General features: G+C 39.0%; 1 long non-coding RNA gene across 1 annotated transcript; it reads left to right on the top strand.

Annotated features, from left to right (window-relative positions):
• Positions 1-13,810: 13,810 nt before the first annotated feature.
• LOC142182674 (uncharacterized) lies at positions 13,811-16,987 on the top strand. Its single transcript, XR_012711559.1, has 2 exons — positions 13,811-15,451; positions 16,639-16,987. It is a non-coding gene; the product is annotated as an uncharacterized LOC142182674 (long non-coding RNA).
• The last annotated feature ends 4,055 nt before the right edge of the window (positions 16,988-21,042 follow it).

Below are 21,042 nucleotides of genomic sequence, written 5' to 3'. Positions count from 1 at the left end.
GCCTGCTGTTACACATTCTTCAATGGTTCCTATAATTATCATATAAAGGTGGCTTGATCCTAGGACCTTGGTCCCTAGGTGCCACTATAAATAGAGATTTCAACAACCATTGTAAGAACATGAATTTTCTAACAAATCTGTGCTATACACATTATTCTAAGCTCAATAACACTTTATTTCTTGTTAATTGTTATTACTATTGTCTTCGGAAGCTCTGCTCCTGGAACCAAACTATTTGCTAACTTACCTCGATTTCAACACTAAGTCTTGTATTTCTATTTAATTTATTTATTATTTTGGGATCAAATGGATTCTCTTGTCTATAAACCATGTATAAATTCAATTGTACCGTTTTACGGATAAATAGTAGTGTTGGTACAGAGACGCTCATAGGATGAAGCCACTAAAACGGGAGCTTTAGGCCCCAGAATTTTGGGAGCCCCAATTTTTTTTTCCAACTCCTACTTGATGTCTAGTATTTAATGTGGGTATTGATTAATTATTTGTAACATGTTAAGTCCATTAAAGTGGGAACCATTTCTTAGAAAGAATTTTTTCATTCCAAATAATCGTATCGAATACCCCTGTTTAAAGAAGAGAGATCATATCCTTCCCACCACAACTCTTCTGGTAAGGCCCTGAATCTTTTTAAGAAAATATTAAGTATTTCAAAGTAGAAAAGTTAAATATTTTATATGTATAAAAAAATATATTTATTATTAAAAAATGAGTAATACACTTTTAAACTCCATTTTTAATTTCTTTTTTTCTTCTCAGGTTTTCAGCATTGCAATAAGTATATTGAAACATCAAAAACTTATTTTAATCTAAAGTTATCAATAGTGTCACAGAAGAGATTAAATGATTTATGCGAAAAATTATTAAAAAATTTATTCTCAAAAAGTTAAAAAAATCTACTTCAAATAAAAATATATAGGATTTTTCTTTTTAAAAAGGCCTCCCATTAAAATTTGGGTTTAGGCCACAAAACTTATTGAATCCCCTCCTTTTTAGGTAAATGTTTTGACTTTTTTTTTCCTGGCGTTTGAATGAGAAAATAAGGAAGATACTTTTCAAAAATAGAGGAAAATTATTTCTTTCCCATATAGGCGGATGCCATTTTCTTACAGTAACTATTTAGAGCTTCATGTTAAGTCAACTAATACTTAGATATTATTATTATTATTATTATTATTATTATTATTATTAATGTTTGGTACTCAAATTTCATCAAAATATTATATTATCCCAGGATCTACTTGCCAATAATATGATTAATTTAATGTATATTTTTTCCCAAAAACTTTTCCCCCGACTAATTCTTGAAATATTACTACCTTCATACAAACACACTCTTAATCAACAATGCAATGTGAATTTCTTTTAAAAATCTCTTGTTGAATAAATTTGTTTGGTAAAAAATCAGTTTTTTTTTCTTTCTAAATATTGGTAGTTAACAATCTTTTTCATAGAGTTGCGTCCGAATATGATATCTAGTGCACCGTTATGAATAATCATTATCATCAAAAGGCATCTTATATTTTCTATGTGTTCTTCTTTAACTCGTAGAAGTTTTCAAATTTTGTATTCATACCGCCGAATCTTTTTGACCATGTAAACATCTCTATCTTCGTTCTCTTTTGTGTTATTTATTTTCTGAAATATTTAATCGTAAATACTAGATTAAAAGATTTATGGATTTTTCCTCGCGGAAGCGGATCTGATAACATGAGTTACTAGTTGATAGGAATTAATTTTTTGATTTTCACAGCCTAGATATCCTCTATAAGATGTAGAGAATTCAACCCTCGTCGTCGTCTGTTTCCCATAAAAAGCATTAGGAAAACTTACTTTTTTTAAACCCACAATTGTATATTTATAGGTTATAAGTAAGATTTAGAAGGAGGATAAACTAATTTTAGCTAATTAGCATCCTTTATGGATGGACCCGACCTAATAGCTTTTTCTAACATTTCCAAACATCAAAGTTTCTCATGAACTTAAGAGAAAAGGGAAATTTACCAAGCATATGGCGGGTAGCTAGGTTCTTGATTTTGTTCAAATATTAATGAAGAACCGAGGAATCTGTCTCAAATGGATTAGAAAGGGTTAAAAAGAGAATGAGAACAAAAGGAAATGAATAAGAATAAAGTTCTTCAAAATGTTTTCTGTTAGGAATCGGATTCACTAAGACTGAACCCAACGATTTAACTACTCATTTTGAGAATAGTAAGACTAAGAACTTTATGTTTATGTCTATCTAAATGAATTGTTTTACCTATGATTAAGTTTCGATTTCTTTTCTTACGTTTACTTACAAATATTAATATATTATAACACAGGATAAACGTAAGTATTACACATTTAAACCCCACCCGAAAATGGAGCATACTACTTTTCTATAAATATGCGCTATAGTTTAGGGTATAAATTTTGAAAGGTATCCAAAGTCATTTTCAATTAGCAATTCTTTTTTTTTTCCTTCTTATTTTCATTTCGTTTCAACTTCTTTTTTTACATTGGAATCTCAGCCTCCTCAAAAATAGAATAAATGAAACATTATGTTCTACTAAAAATGTACAATAATTGCGTTCTTTCGAATCTCAATAATTCTGGGGAAAAAAGAAAAAAAAAGTGTAGAGGTGGTATATCCATAACTTTTTTTCGTGTACTAGGAAGAGGAAACCTTATCCTCTCTACCTTACAATAATTGATACGTAAGAATATTAATTACCAGCCCCCCCCCCCCCCTCAAAATCAAGTGAATAATCAATTGAAGACGTCCCTATATATTGTGGATCCGATACAGACGAATAATTATTAAAAAAAATATTGGATATTTCCCTTTTATCTTTGTTCTTGTTTCAGCTGCTATGGGTTAATTAAGTTTATTGTATACGCTAGAAATTGGGGCTATCTGATTTTATTTTTTGGTCGGGGTAGGAACATCACGCCGAAGAGCTGGACGTCGAGTCCGGATCGAGGTAGACATCGATTGCGACCAGAAAGAGGCAGACTTTGAGTGGCATCGGCATAGCTTGATTACAGAAAAGGCGAGATATCCATGATTGATCAAGGATCGTGGCGTGAATCTCGGAACAGGTCAATCTATAGCGGTTAATTAGATGTTAATATGGTTTCCTACTATAATTAGAAGTGTACCTTATATAGGACTCCTCTATTATTATATAAAGAGGGATCCTATTCATTTGTAAGATTCATTATTCACTAATAAGAATACATACATCCACTGCTCTTTATCTTACTTACCATTCGTTAATGTTCATCATTGTTGTTTCATTTCCTTACTATTATTATTATTGCTCTATCTCGAGACCGCCTTGAATCGAGGTCGAGACTCCACTCGCATACTGGTTTGATCTATCCTATCGCTTAATTTATCTATTTAATTCCTTGTTTATTAATTGGTATTGGATTAAATCACATATTCTTAAAATCACAATATAAGTTTAATTATTACTCGAATTTTAGGATAAGCAGTTTGACGCCCACCATGAGGCTAAGGATAATAGTGATTGTTCGGTGCTGATTCTGATCACACACATTATTTTTGCTCTCATGTTAAAACATGTCAAACTCACAAAATGCACACACACATGGTGACGATGGTCTCGGGTTTCATGCGGAAAGCAACAATGTAATTGTTCCAGGAGACGGGGTGCCACCGGCTAACCTCGGGGGAGCATCGGTTGCTGATCTAGTCGATGTCAGTTCACACATTGCTTTAAATATGGACCTAGGCACGGACCTAGAAGAGAGTGTGCACAGGGAAGGTCGATCTGGTGGCTAAGGTACACAGAGCAGAGGAGACGGGGGAGTTAGTCTTCAGGTGATATTCGAGATGCTACAGGCTCAGCAGGCCGCTATTGATCAGCTTCAAAATCAACATAGAACTCCGAGTGGGGTTGAGCCGGAAATCACTCGCCGCACCGAGCCAATGCCAGAGAGGTCGAATGGTAATGGATCGAGGAGCGATCCTGCAGTAATGAAAATGCTCGAGGAGCTCACCAAGAAAATCGAGTTAGGAGAGAAGAAGATCGAAGCTAATGATAAAAAAGTGGAGACATACAACTCTCAAGTTGATTAGATACCGGGGGCACCACCAATTTTGAAAGGGATGGATTCGAAGAAGTTTGTACAAAAGCCGTTTCCTCAAAGTGCGACTCCGAAGACTATTCCAAAGAAGTGTCATATGCTAGACATACCCAAATATAATGGGACTACCGAACCCAACGAGCATGTTACTTCATATACATGCGCCATCAAGGGTAATGATTTAGAAGATGATGAGATCGAATCTGTGCTGTTGAAAAAGTTCGGAGAGACCCTTTCAAAGGAAGCAATGATTTGATATCACAACTTGCCGCCAAATTCCATCGACTCATTTTTCATGTTAGCAGATTCATTCGTAAAGGCACACGCATGGGCTGTAAAGGTCACAACAAGAAAATCAGAGCTATTCAAGGTAAGACAAAGGGATAGCGAAATGCTGAGTGAGTTCGTATCCTGATTTCAAATGGAACGCATGGAGTTGCCACAAGTCACAGCTGATTGGGCCATTCAAGCTTTCACCAAGGGTTGAACAAGCGGAGTTCGATAGCATCACGTCAGTTAAAACAAAATTTGATCGAGTATCCAGCTGTAACTTGGGTAGATGTGCACAATCGATATCAATCAAAGATCAAGATCGAGGGCGACCAATTAGGAGCCCTTTCCGGTTCAGTATATCCGAACAGGTCGACAGTTAAAATCCAGAGGGACGTTGACATGAAGCGAAGGTCGAATAGAGAACGATATCAACCATATACCGCATATTGAAGGAACAATGGTTCTGGACGCAATTCCGCCCGGAATGATCGAAGAAGTGATCGAGGACAAAATTCTTGGGGACTTATGAGTAAAAGTGGTTTTGATAAGTACGTCAATCCTTTAAAGGCACCTTGATTGTCGGAATATATTTTAGTGTCGATGCGTCAGGTATTGTATCGGCAATTGGGAGAATCAAAGTTACCAGATGGCCCAGGCCCATACAGACCGATTCCCAAAGGAACCCCAATCTAATGTGTAAATATCATGGCAGTCATGGTCACGAGATCGAGGATTGCAGGCAACTAAGAGAGGAGGTGGCCCTGTTTATTCAATGAGGGTCACCTTCGAAAATTCCTAAGTGATCGAGCCAAGAATCATTTCAAGGAAAGGGACGCCAAGAGGAAAAATGAACAGGAGGAACCGCAGCATGTAATTCATATGATCATCGGAGGGGTCGATATTCCATAACGACCCGTATTCAAACGCACTAAGGTATCAATTATTAGGGAGAAACAGACCCGGGATTATGTGCCCCAATGCTCCTTATCATTCAACGACGAAGAAGCAGAATGCATTTCTCAGCCCCACAATGACGCTCTGTTAATTTCTATCTAATTAAATAAAGTTCATGTTAAGCGTATTTTGGTGGATCCAGGTAGCTCGGCGAATATCATCCGATCGAGGGTCGTAGAGTAGCTCAGCCTACAAGATCAAATCGTGCCCGCAACTCGGGTCTTAAACGACTTCAACATGGCTAGTGAAACAACTAAAGAGGAGATTATTCTACCGGTAAACGTGGCTAGAAACCATTCAAGATACCAAATTCCACGTAATCGAGGGCAACATGAGGTACAATGCCCTACTCGGAAGGCCTTAGATCCACAATATGAGGGCAGTCCCTTCGACTCTCCACCAAATGATGAAATTCCCGATGTCGGACGACGTAAAAATAGTATACAAGGAGCAGCATGCTGCAAAGGAAATGTTTGTGATTGATGAGGTAACACTGATATCGACGTTATCAACCTCGAAAGGGTAGAGCATCAAAGGCAAATAGGAAGCCAAATAGCAATCACAGCCACCAGCCTCGACCGAATCGGGGAAGCAGGAGATGGAAGAAGAAGAAGAGGATTTTCTAACCCTCGAACTTTTATTGTTCCCGAAGATTCTGATGCCACCAAATCAACGATCGAAGAGCTGGAACAGGTTATGCTGATTGTGTACTGCCCGAGCGAAAGGTATACTTGGGAATGAGATTAAGCCCCGGACTCAGGAAAAAGCTTATTAAATTTCTTATTGATAACACAGATTGTTTTGCTTGGTCCCATTTAGACAACAGGGATCCCACCGGAGATAACGACGCATCGGCTAAGTCTGGACCCTAGGTTCAAACCGGTGAAACAAAAGAGGAGTCCAAGGTAAAGCACACATTCATAAAGGACGAGGTAACTGAACTTCTCAAAATAGTGTCCATTCGGGAGGTAAAATATCCCGAATGGTTAGCCAATGTAGTCGTAGTTCCTAAAAAAGGGAATAAACTTAGAATGTGTGTAGATTATAAAGATTTAAACAAGGCATGCCACAAAGATTCTTTTCCACTTCCTAACATCAATCGCATGATCGACGCCACGACTAGCCACGAGATCCTTATCTTTCTCGATGCTTATTTCGGGTACAATTAAATTCAAATGAACCCGGACGACCAGGCAAAGGCTTTATTTATCACTAAGTATGGAACATATTGTTATAATGTAATGCCTTTTAGGCTAAAAAATGCAGGAGCTACTTACCAACGCCTAGTAAATAAAATATTCGAAGAACAAATAGGTAAGTCAATAGAAGTTTATATCGATGACATACTAGTTAAGTTCCTATGCATAGAGGACCATTTGGCTCATTTGCAGGAAACGTTCGAGATTTTGAGGAAATATAACATGAAGCTCAACCCTGAGAAATGTGCTTTCGGGGTCAGTTTGGGCAAATTCCTGGGCTTCATGGTGTCGAATCGGGGGATCGAGATCAACTCGGATAAAAATAAGGCCATGGAAGACAACACCGTCACAGACAGTGTAAAAGCCATGCGGAGGCTGACTGGATGACTAGCTACTTTAGGCCGATTCATCTCGAGGTCATCGGATCAAAGCTACCGATTTTTCTCTCTACTCAAAAAGAAGAACGATTTCACCTGGACCCCGGAATGCCAATAGGCATTAGAGGAATTAAAGTGATACCTATCGAGCCCACCACTGCTTCACACTCTAAAGGCAGATGAGAAACTTTACTTGTACTTGGCAGTGTGGGAAATCGCGGTAAGTAGTGTCCTAGTTCGAGAAGAGCAAGGTACACAATTTCCCGTTTATTATGTAAGTCGAACCTTAGGAGAAGCAGAAAGTATCCACACTTAGAGAAATTGTCACTCGCACTGATAAGCGCCTTTAGAAAGTTAAAACCATACTTTCAATGTCACCCCATATGTGTGTTAACTACTTACCCACTTCGTAATATTTTGCACAGGCTAGAACTATCGGACCGATTGGCCAAATAGGTTGTCGAACTCAGTGGGTACGATATCGAGTATCAACCCCGAACGACCATCAAGTCTCAAATTTTGGCGGACTTCGTGGCCAATTTCATGCCAACCCTTGTACCCGAAGTTGAAAGAGAACTCTTGTTAAAATCAGGCACATCATCGGGGGTATGGACCCTTTTCACAGATGTGCTTCAAATGTGAAGGGTTCCGGGCTAGGCATTGTTTTGAAGCCACCCACAGGTTGAGCTATTAGGCAGTGTATCAAAACTTCAAGGTTGACCAACAATGAGGCTGAGTATGAGGCCATGATTGCAGGTCTTGAGCTAGCTAAAAGCTTGGGAGCAGAAGTCATTGAAGCCAAGTGTGACTCTTTACTGGTAGTGAACCAAATAAACAAAACCTTCTAAGTTCGAGAGGATAGAATGCAAATGTATTTGGACAAACTGCAGGTAACTTTGCATCATTTCAAAGAATGGACTTTACAGCACGTACCTCGAGAACAAAACAGTAAGGCCGATGCACTTGAAAATCTAGGGTCATTGGTCGAGGAAGACGAGATCAGCTTGGGGACTGTCGTTCAACTCTCGAGATCCGTGATCAAGGAAGGTCATGCCGAATTAAACTCTACAAGCTTAACCTAGGATTGGAGGAATAAATATATTGAATACTTGAAGAACGGAAAGCTCCTATCGGACCCTAAAGAGTTGAGGGCCCTATGAACTAAAACTGCTCGATTCACATTGGCTGAAGATGGAATATTATAGAGAAGGATGTTCGATGGACCATTGGCAGTATGTTTAGGACCAGGAGACACCGATTATGTTTTACGAGAGATCCATGAAGGCGCTTGTGGGAACCATTTCGAACCATTTCGGCACCGAATGAGTAATTCACAAAATCGTTAGAGCAGGGTACTACTAGGATAGCATGGAAAAAGACACTAAGGAGTTTGTTCGGAAATGTGATAAATGTCAAAGGTTTGCACCGATGATCCAACAGCCCGGAAAACAACTTCATTCAGTCCTATCCCTATGGCCATCCATGAAATGGGGGATGGATATCGTCGACCCTCTGCCATCGGCTCTAGGTAAAGCTAAATTCATTTTGTTTATGACTGACTACTTCTCTAAATGGGTTGAAGCATAGACCTTCGAAAAAGTCAGAGAAAAAGAAGTTATAGACTTCATATAGGATCACATCGTATGCCGATTCGGGATACCTGCCGAAATTCTATGCGACAACGGAAAGCAATTCATCGGCAACAAGATAACGAAGTTTCTTGAAGAACATAAAATAAAAAGGATCTTATCGACGCCATATCATCCTAGTGGAAACGGACAAGCCGAGTCAACGAACAAAACTATCATTCAAAATCTAAAGAAAAGACTGAAAGATGCCAAGCAAAAATGGAGAGAAATTCTACCCGAGGTCCTTTAGGCGTATCGAACAACATCAAAGTCAAGTATGGGGGAAACCCCGTTCTTCATAGTATATGGCTCTGAGGTAGTCAAAGTTGGGGAACCTAGCGCCAGATTTTGACATGCAACGGAAGAATCAAATCATGAGGCTATGAACCTTAGCCTCAAACTATTGGATGAAAAACGAGAAGTTGCACTCGTTCGGATGGCTGTGCAAAAACAAAGAATCGAGAGATATTATAATAGAAGAACCAACCTTCGCCACTTCAGAATCGGGGACTTGGTTCTGAGGAAAGTCACCCTCAATCTCGAGACCCAAATGAAGGGAAGCTAGGCCCGAATTGGGAGGGATCATATCGAGTCTTCGGTGTCATCGGAAAGGGATCTTATAAAATTGGCACAATGGAGGGCGAACAATTGGCGAACAATTGGAATATATTACTCCCCAAATGATATTATTGCTAAGGTATGACTTTCTCCCTTTCCATTTGTATTTGATACTAACTTATTGCAGGTGTTCGATCGAGGACATCGAGAAGCTCTTCAATACGAGGACCTTAGTTTTTAAAGCACGCGTTGCATTCTTTTTCCATTAGATCAGTTTTTTTATCCCAGATGGGTTTTTCTGGCGAGGTTTTTAACGAGGCAACAGTTATGTGCTACCCGAGGAAAATTCAACAGTATCCAAGCCTTCATTACAATCAACCTCGAATACTGGGGGGCATCACCCTTGGATATTATATTTTCGAGGAAAGTACTTCCATGTCAAAGGGCCTCGATAGGAAACTTTGTAATGGCCCAAACGGTCAAATGAACCGTGTCCATACAGATGAGTCGAGCCCCGATGACAAAACATGTATGCATGTATAAATTATTCAAAGAAGCATTCTTTCTATATCCAAACATCTTGTGTCTCAAAGAAAATTTTCTACTATACGAGCTTCATACTTGTGATTTTGTGAGAAATGGCTTAAGGGCGAAGCACAGATATGCCTCGAACACTCGGGGACTGTCATCGATGATCGACATATTCGAGTTATCTAAACTCAAATTCATAAGACCTCAAAGAGGCACCCCTCAATCTATAGGCCAAGGCCATCATTCTCGGGGACAAACACTTCGAACAAGTTCGAAGGGTTGTTGGAGAATAAGCCCAAGAGGCATACCCAAAGGCTAAGGCCAAATTAATGCGGCTTGGAGACGTCCAAATCTAGCAATAAAAATTGGCCTTCGAATTCTTTGAAAAACGGGTTCAAAAAGGCTACCCTCGGCAAATAATCAAAAGGGCTTCGATAAAATCAGCCATCGAAAAACCTCAATAGGTATCAAATTATCTTAACACAAACGTGCTAAGACACAAAAAGCAGAGGGGTTTCAATCAACATCGAATCCTCAAAAAACGCAATGGGTAAAAAATATGTGTTAAGCATAAAGAAATTTTTACTAAGTATTTTAAGCCGAAAGAGGAGTACAATAGACATCTTTTAGAGGTCATATTGGCCCAATCTAAAGATCCTAGGGGCCAACACTTAGAGTTCGAGATCTTGTCTTAACTCCATCTGAACCTAAGGGTTCGACTATTCCGAACTCAAATAAAAACTGACTGACTATGGCTCGGCGACTCATCATTATTCGACACAAACCCTAAAGGGCCTATGCTTCAACTTTAAACTTTATTCGAACTCAACTGTGGTGACTTCGAGGAAGCCATCCAAAACCAAAACCTCGAAAGCACCGTTAAAGCATAAGATTGTGCTGATGTTTTACAAAGCACAAAACGTATTTGAAGATAAAAGTTGAGAAGGTATTCAAAAGAAAATTTCCTTTATATATTGATGAAGAAGGATATATATAAGAGACTAATAGAGGTCTTACAAAAAATGAAAAAGAAACTAAGTCTTAACTACGGTCGGGGTAACCTCTTCATCAGGGGCAGCTTCTCCTTCAGGCCCCTCGCCATTGATAGATCTGCTTCGACTGCCTTCATCATCATCAACTTCATCATTGGAAGAGACAAGCAGCCTGGCATCGGCTTCAAGCACCTTGGCTTGGGCTATCTCCTCGAAGAGGTCATAACCTCGAGCGTGAATCTCTTCGAAGGTCTCCCTCCGGTATTGGCACTTCGCCATGTCATTGCTCCATCACTCCCAATCAGAAGCCTCCCTTAGCTGCGTTTGATCAGCCTTGACATCGGCCATGTACAGGTCTATGGACTTGTTAGCCGTGATTTTTGTCTTCTCGACCTCCGCCTTGGCCTCAGGAAGCTCGACTTCAACCTCCTCGATCTTTTTTGCATGGGCTGAGCTTTTCTCTTTAATGCTCTGAAGTTGGACCTCAGCCGATGACAATTTGGCCAAGGTAGCCTCTTTCTCCGCACTGAGGCGGTCCGTGTTCTCCTTCCATCGATCATAGTTAGCTTTGATTTGATCGAATTCCCCTCGGAGCAGCTCGATCCTTTCCAGCTTTTGCTGCAACTGAGATATTGAAGTATTAGCCTCCACAATTGGGTCAAGTCCGTACTTTTTCAAAAGGATAGTTACCTGCTCGTCTTGCTCGGCCTCTTCCTTATGAGCCTTGGCCAAATCCGCTCGAAGGTCCTTTAGAGCTTCATCTTTTTGGCCGCAAAGAAGATTTAGAGCGTTCCTCTCCTCCGAGCATCCCTTATAACCTCCTCAGAAAAGGCAGGTAGAGAAGGAGAGTGACCTACTATCACAACCATGAGTGAATCGCTCGGGGCACCCTGTTCACCCCTGGGGCTCTCGGAACCGGCCCCCTTCAGTATATTCGTTAAAGGCCGAGGGATAATCTCAACATCAGACGATTCGGGTGAAATTTGGTACTAACTAAGTTGACTCAATGAGTGGTGAAAGAGAAGAGATGGAGAGAGTAAGAAACTTAGAAAATTTGATGGAGGTGAAAGTAAAATTTTGATTCAACCAAAGATCCTGTATTTATAGATTCACGACGACGATTCGGTGGTGCTAATGGCCGACCATCCACTGGCAAGCATTAATGGTTTGGTGAACTGTACCGACGCGATATTTTAGTCACCTCGATCGCTTACGTCACGGGGATGACATCATTATCAGGGTCTCCAGAAAATCGAGGCTCAAGTCATTTCTTATCGTTTTACTCTAAGAAACAAGGAGACTATCTATATACAATAGAAATCGGGGCTACCCGATTTCATTCTTTGGTCGGGGTAGGAACATCACATCGAAGACCTGGGAAGTCGAGTCCGGATCGAGGTAGACATCAATTGCGACCAGAAAGAGGCAGACTTCACGTGGCATCGGCGTAGCTTGATAACGAAAAATGTGAGATATCCACGATTGGCCAAGGTTCGTGGCGTGAATCTCGGAATGGATCAATCTATATCGGTTAATTAGATGTTAATATGGTTTCCTACTATAATTAGAAGTGTACCTTATTTAGGACTCATCTATTATATAAAACGGGATCCTATTCATTTGTAAGATTCATTATTCACTAATAAAAATTCATACATCTAATGCTCTTTATCTTGCTTGCCATTCGTTACTTTTCATCCCTGTTGTTTCATTTTCTTACTGTTATTATTATTGCTCTATCTCGGGACCACCTTGAATCGAGGTTGAGACTCCACTCGCATACTGGTTTGATCTATCCTATCGCTTAATTTATTTGGTATTAATTAAATCACATATTCTTAAAACCACAATATGAGTTTAATTGTTACTCGAATTATAGGGTAAACAAATTTATGAATAAGAGACAGTTTTTTCTTCAATCTGAAACTTTTCAGCTTCAATTCAAATTTAATCCAGCCCTAATACGTATACCAAACACCGATAAATTAAAAACAAAGAAAATATATACTCCATATAGTTTTACGTATAGTAATAAGCCTATGGTGCAGGTAGGGCCCTACCAAGATTTGGATAGTGATTTTTAGAAATTTTTAATACAACTTTTAGTATTTTTATATTGTACCTAAGTTACAAGGATTCATTGGTCGCATAGAAACGTCAATTCTCGTTTTTTTTTAGGTTATCTTAATAACTTTAACTTGTTTTTTAAAAGGGATTTTGAAGCCGATCGTGTGCTCTTTATAAAAATGTTATTGGAAGACAAGGAGTGAGACGAAGGCTTGCTATTCACTAGAAAGAGGTCAGTCAAAACAAGAAAAGAAGAAAAAAAGAGAAGAATTTTTTTTAAAAAAAAAACAAAGAAATTCTCATCTGCTAGGAATAAATAAGTCCATTTTATAGGAAAAACTAACTTCCTACTACCTCTCATGTATACATCGATTGGAAAATGCATGACATGTGTCATTTCTCATTACAAATTTTTATCATTTAAGCGCTCGTTAGCATGTATTTTGCATATGATTTTTAAAAGGACTTAAAAAGATAGACGTTATTTTTTAATGTTGTTCGTTTACTACTATATAAGTATAGCGGAATCACATATACTAGTTCGTAAAGATATGAAATATAGTAAATTTTATATATTAGAATAATACACTTCAAAATTCATAACAGGTATTCACTAGAAAAGAAAAAGAACATACCAAAACATAAAAATTCTACATCGCAAAGCTAGCAACTGTGATCATAAAATTCTATCTTTGGCTCGACACAAAGACAAAATAATTTGTACAATGGGTCAATCGAGTCAAATATTAATTTGGGTACCTATACATATTTTTGGGGTTAATTAGTTTGTAGCTTTTTAAAATTTATTTTTAGTTGTATATATATGTCTTTTTTACAATAGATTTTAAATTTTACATATAATTTTTTAAAATTAAATAACACACAAGAGATCGTTGTAGGATTACTTTTTCCTATTCAAATTGTAAACGACTATGTTCACTCATTTCATGATATTTACACTTGAAGGAGAAAACTCATATCAAAATGAATATAAATCTTATGTCCACTTTATACATTGCCAAATGATATTTTTACTTACCACCATATACAAGAATAATCCACCTCCCCACTGTATTTTTCCTACTTCTCTTTTTCTTTTATAAAAATAAAACCCTATAATGTGACTTCCCAATACATATCGTAAAGGAATCTCCACAAGTTGAAACAAAAAAATGGCCATTTGGACACAATACCTTTTCTGCCAATATCATGATTGTGGAACTAGTGCCTATATAAAGTGTCTTTAGCCATTATCCTTTGTAACAAGCACAAGTCTATATACTTCTCTTCCTTTCTTTCTACTACTAAACTATTACAACCAACTTTCTACACTTAGACTAAAAAATGGCACATAGAAAAGACCTCGCCAAGATAGGCAAAGAAGGCTTTAATCTTATTGATGAATTCTGGGGTGGTAGAAAGGAAAGACCTTCTTCTCATCCACAAAGGCCTTATTATTATGCTCCTGATATAGAAAGGCCAAATCCAGCCTCTCTTTACCGATACCATCCTCAAAAATCTCATCTTGTTCAGTTGCATCCAACTTCTGCTACTGAAGAAAGAGTTTGTAATATTAATAGTTATATATGAAGCTGTGCAGAGTTCGTATCAAGGATTGCATTACTCTTCCAAGAGGAAATCATCAACTGCTGTGGCCTTTTAATTACCCACTAGCTAGTTTGCTTTTACGTTGTGTTATATATATGTATAATATTAGGTGTACCAAAAAAATGTATAATTAGGATGTTTGGTATGTGCTAATGTGGGTGCTAGAGTTACTCTTATAAGTGATCTTGTGAAGATACCATATAGTCTTCCAGATCGTCTTGGCTGAGCATGTAAGTGGTGATGTTTATATATCACCTTCACTTATAGTAAATGCTCTATTGGGATTGTACTTCTTAAAATAAAAAAATAAACAAATCACCTAAACGGATAGATCATCAAACATGTTTAGCAAATTTGCTAAGCTGTCTATTGAAGTGTTTCCCCAAACCCAACATTAAGAACACATGTTACAATTATTACATACATATTCTGAATTTGTAAAGCCCCAGAAAATTTTGCTTAGTAATTTAAGATTTTGTGGTACCAAGGTAGGCTAATTATTTTATCTTGCGTGCAAATGAGGATTAATGATATTATGGATATCATTTGGATATGGTAATAATATAAGTCTTATTATAATTGATTTGGGGTCTAAGGAGAAGCCTAAGTCTAAGACAAGTTGGAAAATTACCAAATAGACTAAAGTTGTAAATGAGTACGCACAAAACCTCACTTTGGACAAGTATATCTCTATTTATATAAGGTTTTGTGCGATGCACAACCTATCAAATGAAAGGTCATTGAGTCTAGTTTCCAACGCTTCAAACCGTTCGTCATTCGGACACTCCTATTAGAAGTTATGGCCAAATTACCAAAGTAGCGCAGAATTTTACACTACCGTGGCGCCCCATGCGCCGCGCCTGTAGGAATTCCAGAATGGTCCGAAATTTCAATTCCAGACATATTTTGTACAAACGCCCCGCACCCTGCGACGCCCCATGCGCCGTGGCTGTACAAAAATGAGTTTTTAAGACCCGAACCTCATTTCATTTAACTCGATTGAGGTTTATTTTTGGGGAAATTTTTGGTGTTCTAGAGAGAAGGGAGAGCGATTCTAGAGAGAGGAAAGGGGAAAACTAAAGATTTTACTACTCTTCCTTGAATCACACCTTGAAATTGCATCAAAGGGTTGCTAAGGCTTCAAAGAGGTAAGAATTTATTTTTCCCAATTCTTCAATTTCGAAATCTAACTAGAAATGGGTAATTAGTAAGATGATTCTTGGATGTGAGAATATTAGTTATTCATGCATGTACAAATTAGGTTTGTGGGAAGATTGTTGAACATAAACAAGTAAAGATTGGGTTGGGGAATGAAGAGAATCATCTTGTAAAAGAGATTTGAAATCAAGATGCACAACTAGAAATTGAAAAAATTCTCAAATGAGCTAGAATTATGAATACCTTCCTAATTTGTGTTCAATTTTGTTATGTCTCAAAATTGATTGAAGTTGCTAGAATTTTTGGGATATCATAGAAAATAAAGGAAAGCTCAAGAAAGGTATGTATGGCTAAAACCCCCTTTTATTAGAAATTGAGCTCGTTGGCATTTACGAAAGTGTGGTAAGATTTGAATTGGTTAATGTATTGATTGTTATTGCGCATTAATTGATTTGCAATTAACTACACATAAACGTGAAGGATGTGCCTCAATGTGAGTAATGTACCATTCTTGATAATTAGAAAAGTATGAAGAATACAATTATGTGTGGAAATGCTTAGGCTATAAGCCAAGATAGAAACTAAGAATTATTCATGCTAGCTATGTACCCACTTACCTGTACTGCAACTTGAATTACTTTTGTATATGCCTATGATCACAACCTGCAAGATGAATACTGAAAATGGAAAACGATGTGATAATGGTGGCCCTGAGTGCCAAGGAATTGATATGATATATCTATATGAAATAAAGATTCAGATGTGATGACTAATGAGAAAGGAACAACGCCTAGATAAGGCGGCCTAGCCGATCCGGTCGTGATCGGACACCATGCCGCACACATGGTGGTAATGTGCTGATATTGAATTCCGGATAAGGGAAATGAAATAGTGATTGAGATATATGCCTCCAATGAGGCAACCTAGCCGGTCGGGTCGTGATCGGACTCCGCTCAAGATAGTGGTGATATTGAGAACAGTGATGAAGATATGAAAGAAATGCCCCAAACTAAGTTTTGAAAATTAAATGAAGGATTGAATGAATTGCATATTTGATTTACTTGTACTTGCTTGATAGTTCTTTCTAGTAAAATGGTGTTTAGTTATACATACTAGTGCTATTCGATGGCACTAATGTCCCTTTTGTCGGGTCGCTACATTTTTTTTATGAATGTAGGTGGCTCCATTACGGAGAATACCGATCGCGCATAGCGGAGTACCTTCTTCTCAAAGTCTTGGTGAGCCCCTTTCTCCTTCAAGGGGTTATATTGTACATCTTCTTATTTTGGACTTTCACTTTTGAGGTATAGCCGGGGCCTTGTTGCCGGCATTGTTATCACGTCTTTTGTATCCTTAGAGGCTCTGTAGACGTTTGTGTGGATTATATATGGGTATTGGATAGGTCAATGGACTATGTTGTAACCTTGTACTCTTGCTTTCTTCTACACTATAACTTGTATGGAACCTTGGAAGTTTAACCACGTTTTAAATATTGTGATATAAAATGAACTAAGATGTTGACTGTACTATCTTTTATAGTTTAAATAAAGGTAAGCATGGCTTCCTTATTCCTATCGAGTTGGGTAGATAGCGGTTGATAAGGCTTACTTAGTTGGGTTCACTTGATTGAGCGCCGGTCGCGCCTCCCGAAGTTGGGACGTGGCAGAATTCTCACGGTATAACTGAAGATTGGTTGTATCAGTCTACCTTTTACAGTAATTTCCTATTTATAACTTAATGTCACAACCCCAAATACCTCGGTCGTGATGGTGCCTATCATAGTACTAGGCAAGCTAACCCAACATTTAACCACAGTGAATTCTTTTTATAAAACCATTTTTCTAAAACTAATTAAGCCTCAAATTCTCATATAAAATATATAAATCAACGGAAATATGCGAAAAACAGTATAAAATATACCAACACAGCCCAACAATCCGGTGTCACAAGTCAAGAGCCTCTAAATACAACCCAAACTGACTGAATAATACATCATAGGTTAGAAATAATAGAAACTAAGATAGGAAGGAGGAAAGCAGGGCTGCGAACGCCGTGTACCTTACAATCTCCGGTAAAGCTCTGAGAGTGCTGGAAGCTCTCACTTTGATGTCGGGGCACCTGGATGTGCACACAAGGTGGACGGAGTAACGTGAGTACGCCAACTCAGTAAGTAACTAAAATAAATAAGGTCTGAGTGCAATGATGAGCAGTTAAAAATCCTATAAGAGTGTTCAACAGAATATCAAGTCAAACTCAACAGTTTAATAGCCAGTTACTTCGTGAAAATTTCAGTTTCAATTGAAATACTTTGAGATCATTTATTCAACATCTTTCAATAGATGCTCAATATAAAAGAAGAGTGAAAACATTAAAAAATCATAAACGGGCCCCTCGTGCAAGGTATAGCCTCTCGGGCAAGCCTCTCAGTCACACGTGATTTAGCTCTCGTCAACAGTACTCACACTCAGCACTTCGGCTCAATAATATCTCATAATAGTAATAATCATCATAATCATTGCGGTGCGCAGCATGATCCATAGTTTATAGTCGACTACGCTCACTGGGGTGTACAGACTCCGGAGGGACTCCTACAGCGCAAATGTCATATCGCTGCGGTGCGCAGCCCGATCCAACATATATATCGCTGCGGCGCGCAGCCCGATCCATATAAGTATCGTTGCGGCGTGCAACCTGATCTATAATATATATAATATTGTTGCGTCGTGTAACCCGATCCATAATATATATAATCCTAACCATTAGGTCCTCAGCCTCTCTTAGTCATTAACCTCACAACCACTCGGGTATATCAGTAGAAATCAGGGAACTCAGCCCTAACAGTTTTCATATATTAAGAAGTAGAGTGATAAAGTCAGATTTAAACAATAAACAGGTAAAACATGACTGAGGATATGCTTTCAAAACAGATAAAGTGAGGAAAGTAATAAAAATTACCTATAAGGGTCTAAACAGGTTGGCACAAGGCCCCAAACATGACGTACAACCCAAAATATAGTATCAATCTCTAAAATACGGAATATCATAAGATTTCAAATCAAATACGCGGCTTAATAGTCGCTATGGGACGGACCAAGTCACAATCCCTATCGGTGCACGCCCACACACTCGTCACCTAGCATGTGAGTCGCCTCATTTATCAAAACAATACAAAATACCGGGGTTTCATACCCTCAGGTCTAGATTTACAATGATTACTTACCTCAAACCGGAAGAAATACTACTCTGCGACGCCTTTGCCTCTCGACTCGGCCTCAACTCGCGTCGAACCTACCCAAAATAAGAATCATAATATTAGAATATGCTAAGGGAATGAAGCCCATGCGAAAATAATCAAATTATACCAAAAATCCTAAAATTGGTCCAACCCGACCCCCGGGCCCACGTCTCGAATTCCGACAAAAATCACAAAACTAGAACACTTACACTCTCACGAGTTCATACATATCAAATACACCAAAATCCTACCACAAATGACCCATCAAATCCTCAAACCAAAGTCTCAAATTTCAAGCCTTAACTCTCTAATTTTAGGCTTTAGATTCCACAAATTTCATGTTTAATTAGGTAGAAATCATAATAGGATCGAGTATTAAGTCCATAAATCTTACCTCAAAGTGTTTCCCTTTGATTCCCTCTTCAATCTCCCTCAAAAAGCTTCAAAATCAACTCAAAAATGGTGAAATTTAGACCCAAAATCGCGGAAGTGGTCTTTTAAACATTCTGCCCAGCACTTGAAATCCCTTCTTCGCGAACGCGGTCAACGCCTCGCGTTCGCGAAGCACAAAATTCCGTTGACCACTTAATCCTTCATCGTGAACGCGACACCTTGTACGCGAATGCGAAGCTTCAGCTCCTCAGCCTATTGCAAACGCGAAGCACAATTGGACCTGGACCTAGCTGCTCACCTTTAGTCTACGCGAACGCGGCAAAACCATCGCGAACGCGATGAACACTGACCCCAACCCTTCGAGAACGCGGGACCCCCATCGCGAATGCGAAGGCCAAACTTCCTGCCTCACACCTTAACCCTCCACGAACGCGAGATCCCACTAGCGAACACAAAGACCAAATGTCTGCAACACCAACAACAGATTTTCTGCAATTTTTCCAACTTGAATTTGATCCGTTCAACCACCCGAAATGCACCCGAGGCCCTCGGGACCTCAACCAAACATGCCAACATATCCCATAACATCATTCAAACTTGTTCCAACCCTTAGAACACTCAAAACAATATCAAAACACCAAATCATCATTGGATTCAAGCCTAAGAATTCCAAAAACTTCCGAATTCCGCTTTCGATCAAAAAGTCTATCAAACCTCGTCCGAATGACCTGAAATTTTGCACACACATTACAAATGACACAACAGACCTACTCCAACTTCCGGAATTCCATTGACCCCTATATAAAAATCTCACCCATCAACCGAAAAACGCCAAAATTCCAATTTTGCCAATTCAAGCCTAAATCTACTCCGGACCTCCAAAACACATTCTGATCACGGTCCTAAGTCCCAAATCTCCTTCCGAAGCTATCCGAACCATCGGAATTTACATCCGAGCCTTTTTCACATAAGTTAACATCCGGTTGACTTTTCCAACCTAAGTTTATTCAAAAGAGACTAAGTGTCTCATTCCTTTCCAAAACCTCTCCGAATCCGAACCAACCAACCCGATAACACATAATACAATTGGACCAGACAATAAGAAGAAAAAATGGCGGAAACAGAGTGGTAACTCATGAAACGACTGGCCGGGTCGTAGCATCCTCCCCCTCCTAAACAAACGTTCGTCCTTGAACGGGTCAAGAAACATACCTGAAGTCTCAAATAGGTGAGGATATCAGCTCTGCATCTCCCGCTCGGTCTCCCAGGTAGCCTCCTCCATGTGCCGATCTCTCCACTACACTTTCACTAAAGCTATATCCTTTGACCTCAACTTCCGAACCCGACGCTTCAAAATAGCTACTGGCTCCACATCATAAGTCAAATCATCGTCTAACTAAACCATGTTGAAATCCAAAACATGGGATGGACCGCCAATATACTTCCGGAGCATAGAAACATGAAATACCAGATGCACACTCGATAAGCTAGGTGGCAAGGCAAGCTCATAAGCCACCTCCCCAATCCTCCGAAGAACCTCAAAAGGCCCAATGAACCGAGGACTCAATTTACCCTTCTTCCCAAATCTCATAACACCCTTCATGGGTGAAACCTTCAATAGAACCTTCTCACCAACCATGTAGGACACATCCCGAACCTTCCTGTCAGCATAACTCTTTTGCCTCGACTGCGCTGTACGAAGCCTCTCCTGAATCACCTTCACCTTGTCTAAAGCATCTTGCACTAAGTTTGTACCCAAAACCCTAGCCTCACCCGACTCAAACCAACCGACCAGAGATCTACACCGTCTCCCATACAAAGCCTCATATGGAGCCATCTGAATACTCGACTGATAACTGTTGTTATAAGCAAACTCTGCGAGTAGTAAACTGGTCCCATGACCCTCCAAAATCAATGACACAAGTGCGCAACATGTCCTCCAATATCTGAATA

Source organism: Nicotiana tabacum, chromosome 7 (assembly GCF_000715075.1).
Source record: "Nicotiana tabacum cultivar K326 chromosome 7, ASM71507v2, whole genome shotgun sequence".
Lineage (NCBI taxonomy): Eukaryota > Viridiplantae > Streptophyta > Magnoliopsida > Solanales > Solanaceae > Nicotiana > Nicotiana tabacum.
The sequence above is the reverse complement of the archived record's forward strand: the minus strand, read 5'-3'. Positions and strand labels throughout refer to the sequence as shown.